The following is a 5474-nucleotide window of genomic DNA, read 5'->3' as shown; positions in this document are numbered from 1 at the left end:
AGGTGCAAAAACACCCTCCGGTCCTTCATAACTAGTTACACCTCTTGAAACAAGAATAAGAACAGGATGAATATAAACACCAAGCAAGGAATATTCGTTCACAGCTTTCGGCAGCCCCTTCAGTTACTGGATGAGTCACATCTCTGCTCTGTAGCAACCCTATAACAACAGGAGCCTCTTTCTCTCCTTATAATTTGGTGGCTAGAAATAGTATCCAGGTTTTTCTTCTGTCAGGCTCCACACACTTTTATTTGTAATGAACTTTTATTTGTAATGAACTCTGAATGAGTGAGATTTATGTACATTCTATACAGATCTCTGGAGAAAGTTTAGGTGATATTTACTTACCTAGAGTCATTTTCGTTAAAAACATCATCTCCCAAGTGGTTTCATCATGACAATATTATCACGTCTTCTGAAGAATGGCTAGTATTGGGTGTGCAGGCTAAGTACTAATTCTTACTTCATTTCAGTGATGATTTGGATCACATCGGTCACTATTAGACAACTGTAAATTAAATTTGGTTTAACATTATACTGTCTTCTAAAAGTCAGTAGCATGTATTCAGTAAAATTGGTTCTTTGAAATGTTCTGTAAAAAGGGAGAAGAGGGGCTTCTGTAATCAGTCAAGCTTGATAAATTCTCCATATGTTATCGCCCCTCATAAAGGGTCACGATGCATAAAATCGGGGTTTAAATCCTCCAAACTGCCCTTAAAATGGGATCTGATGAACTTTTGTTAGGGCAATGATTCTATGATTGGAGGCCCTTTTCTTCATATCAAACTTACGCACTCCTATTAGAACATGTTCTTTGAAGGCCTCAACTAAATTTTTATGACACAAAGAAGTCAAGCTAAGTTCCCAAATATCCACATGTTCATATGGAAATTATAGTTAATAACTAAGCCACACTAGCTCTGTTTTTTTTTTAATTAAAGCTTTTAAAATAATATCAATTACAGAAATATAAAATGAATATGATAGTGTTTGAGGGTAGAAAATGCAAAACAAAATTTCTATTGTTTGATAAATTATTCAGCAGTGCGATGTCCAGCTCTAGACAGGTCTGAGTTGTGGAGGATATGTGGAGAATGACTTTTAATTCTGGGTGAATTTAAGAAAGATAGTGTCAACTTCAAGAGCTTCCAGGGGAGGAATAAACAGGATAGTGAACGACCTATAAGCTTTGTTATATGACGAATGGACAGAAACATGTAGGGATCAAAACATTGCCACGAGGAGGCTGGGGCTGTCATTTTGCTGTCTTCAATGCTGCTCTAATGCTCCATAGCTGATACGTCAGCTTTCACTCTTCCCCTAACTCAACCTTTACACAAATGCTGGAGTGATTATTTTAAAATGTAAATGGCGCTGTATCATCTCCATATTGAAAACCCACAGTCCTCACCATGATCTGTAAACTATGACTAATCTGTCCCCTGGTTGCTCCTGAGCCCATTTCATATTCAACTCCAGCCCACACAGATTTTCTCATGAAGGTTCCAAAACCCTAAGCACACTCCTACATCAGAGTCTTTGATCTTAGAATTTCCGTTGCCTGCAGGGCTTTATTCGGTAGCTGTGCATGTGTCTCATACCTTCATTTACTCAAGATTTCTTCAGATGTCTTCTAAATGAGAACTTCCCTGACCAATTTGCTCCACGCTCTACTCTCTCTCTCTGCATCACTTTTCTACCAAACACTGAGTACTAGCTGATTGATGTTTTACCTTTGCAGGCATACCTCAGAGCTGTTGTGGTTTGGTTTCAGATCACCACTGTGCAGGGAATACCATATTAAAGTGAGTCACACAAATTGGTGGCTTCCCACTGCATATGAAAGTTATGTTTATACTATATTGTCACCTATTAAGCGTGTGGGGCTTCCCAGGTGGCCCTGGTGGTAAAGAAACTGCCTACCAATACAGAAGACACAAGAAAAGTGAGTTCGATCCCTGGGTTGGGAAGATTCCCTGGAGTAGGAAGTGGCAACCCACTCCAGTATTCTTGCCTGGAAAATCCTATGAACAGAGGAGTCTGGCAGGCTACAGACCATGAGGACTTCAGAAAGTCGGACATGACTGAGTTTCTGAGCACATTAATTGTGCAGTAGTATTATATCTTTAAAAAATGTACATATTGTAATTGAAATATATCTTAATTAAAATATATTTTATTTTAAAATATTTTTATTGCTAAAAAATGTAATTATACTGAACCCTCAGCAAGTCATATTGTGAACATCAAGGATCACTGATTACAGATCACTATAGCAAATATAATAACAACAACAATTTGAATTAGTGAGAGAATTATCAGAATGTGACAGAGAGACATGCAGTGAGCAAATGCTGTTGGGAAAATGGTGCCAACTTACTTGGCTCCAGGGTTGCCACCAACCTTCAATTTCTGGGGGAAAAAAAGCAATATCTGTGAAACACAGTAAAGCAAAATGCAATAAAATGAGGTATGCCTATATTTGTTTCTATTCTCTTCATATTGATGGAAATAATAATGCTACAAGAGATAAATCTTGTGATTTTAGCAGCAGGATACAGTAGCATAGCATTTTCCTGTTTGTACAAATTTGAATGTCATTGGCAGCAGGGAGATGGAACTCAGGGTGTGCCCAAAGTCATTCGAGAATGAAGATGGACACATTTGACCCATTGCTCTCAAGTTCATCCTGAATCTTCATTGTAGCCAACAGGCAATGGAAGAGAATGGATGGTATATGGAAAATATTGATGAACCAGGCCTTAAGACAGTACATATCACTGCCTTCCACATTCCTTTTGCTAAAACTTAGTCCTGTGGACACACATCACCATTGGAAAGATAAGTAAATGTAGTTCAGCTGTCAGTGAAAGCAGAAAAAAAAATTATAACTATATGGTTATGAATGTTAAGTAGACTTAATTGTAGTGATCATTTCACAGTATATACATACATATATATATATATATATAAAATCATTATGTTGTATACCTGAAGCTAATATGTTAATTAGGTCTCAAATAGATTAATTACTTAACGAAGGAAGAATAAAGGGTTTTGGCAAATAATACCTAGATTCTGCCACATTGCTCAAATTAGAAGGTAAATTTCATAAGACATGATTATAGTTCGAATACTAATACATCCTTATCAGGCTTCCCAGGTGGCTCAGCGGTAAATAATCCAACCGCTAGTGCAAGAGATGTGGGTTTGATCCCTGGGTTGGGAATATCCCCTGGAGAAGGAAATGGCAACCCGCTGCAGTATTCTTGCTTGGAAAATCCCATGGACTGAAGAGCCTGGAAGGCTACAGTACATGGGGTTGCAAAAGAGTTGGACACAACCTAGCAACTACACAACAATAATATCCCCATTACCTCGGACAGTGCCTGATTTATAGTACATACTCAACTAAAAGTAAATAAATAAATATATCACATTCGTGTCAGTATGAGTTTGCAAAATGACCAACTATGGGAGGTACCATTATTGTCATATTTTATGGATGAAGTTAATGAAACACAGAGACAGGGTTTCCTGAGGTTATAGAGATAGTGAAAGTCAGAGAAGAGACATGAATTCAGTTTATCTGGATCTTGAGCTCATGTTCTTAACTGCTTTAAACAGTGAATGTTCTTAACTGCTTTAAACAGTGATACTCTAGTTATTTATTGAATGAATAATTACACTAGCAAGAAATTTCTAAAAGTTTATGAAATCCATTCTATCTGGGATGGGCACCCTCATAAAAAGTAAGTTCTTCCTTGCCACCAATATATTATCTGAGGCAGAATGGCATCACATAAGAAGAATGAAAAAGATATTCCTCCCTATGTAGACATCTGAACTAGGCAAACTCCGGGAGTTGGTCATGGACAGGGAGCGCTGGTGTGCTGCGGTTCATGGGGTCGCAAAGAGTCGGACATGACTGAGAGACTGAACTGAACTGAACTGAACTAGGCACATTCAGCAATTATCCCAAGTTCAATCTAAGATTCTCTGTTTCCCCATCCTGCTCACATAATGCATTTCATGCTGTAGCAAAGTAAATGCACTTAGAATCCATTCCATTTTTATTAAAAATCTTAATTCCTTTATTTTTCTTTTATTTTTTTTTTGCTATTTTACTGGGAATGTTCCTTGAAAACCCTTTAATGAGAAAGTTCACCTTCTGTTTTACATCCTAATAATAGAAGAATTATGTTTGGGGTTTATAGACTGAAGGAGAAATGTTAAGCCTAAATTTTAATTCAGAAATCTATTTTTGTGATATGCCTTTAAATGTCATTCACAAAAACCCATCTCCCTCTTTATATAGTATAAATATGTCTTCAGTTCAGTTCAGTTCAGTCGCTCAGTCGTGTCCGACTCTTTGCAACCCCATGAATTGCAGCACACCAGGCCTCCCCGTCCATCACCAACTCCCAGAGTTCACTCAAACTCATCCATCGAGTCGGTGATGCCATCCAGCCATCTCATCCTCTGTCGTCCCCTTCTCCTCCTGCCCCCAATCCCTCCCAGCATCAGGGTCTTTTCCAATGAGTCAACTCTTCACAAGAGGTGGCCAAAGTACCGGAGTTTCAGCCTCAGTATCAGTCCTTCCAAAGAACACCCAGGACTGATCTCCTTTAGGATGGACTGGTTGGATCTCCTTGCTGGCCAAGGACTTCTCAAGAGACTTCTCCAACACCACAGTTCAAAAGCATCAATTCTTCGGTGCTCAGCTTTCTTCACAGTCCAACTCTCACATCCATACATGACAACTGGAAAAACCATAGCCTTGACTAGGCAGACCTTTGTTGGCAAAGTAATATGTCTGCTTTTGAATATGCCATCTAGGTTGGTCATAACTTTCCTTCCAAGGAGTAAGCATCTCTTAATTTCATGGCTGCAGTCACCATCTGCAGTGATTTTGGAGCCTAAAAAAATAAAGTCTGACACTGTTTCCACTGTTTCCCCATCTATTTCCCATGAAGTCATGGGACCGGATGCCATGATCTTCATTTTCTGAATGTTGAGCTTTAAGCCAACTTTTTCACTCTCCTCTTTCACTTTCATCAAGAGGCTTTTGAGTTCCTCTTCACTTTCTGCCATAAGGGTGGTGTCATCTGCATATCTAAGGTTACTGATATTTCTCCCAGCAATCTTGATTACAGCTTGTGCTTCTTCCAGCCCAGCGTTTCTCATGATGTACTCAGCATAGAAGTTAAATAAGCAGGGTGACAATATATAGCAGAAACCATTACCATAAACATAGAAGTCAGAATGTGAACTGCAAACAGAAACATTTCACATTCTGACTTCTATGTTTATGGTAATGGTTTCTGCACCAAAAATGTAACAGGAAACCAGAATAATTATAAGACACTACAATGTATAAAACTTTTCCATTCATACAGTTCCTAGATATTTTTTGTATATGTAAAAAGTAGTAAAAAAACACAATATTTATGAATGAAAAGTCTATAGTTGCC

This window comes from Bubalus kerabau, chromosome 15, assembly GCF_029407905.1.
Source record: "Bubalus kerabau isolate K-KA32 ecotype Philippines breed swamp buffalo chromosome 15, PCC_UOA_SB_1v2, whole genome shotgun sequence".
Lineage (NCBI taxonomy): Eukaryota > Metazoa > Chordata > Mammalia > Artiodactyla > Bovidae > Bubalus > Bubalus kerabau.
The sequence above is the reverse complement of the archived record's forward strand: the minus strand, read 5'-3'. Positions refer to the sequence as shown.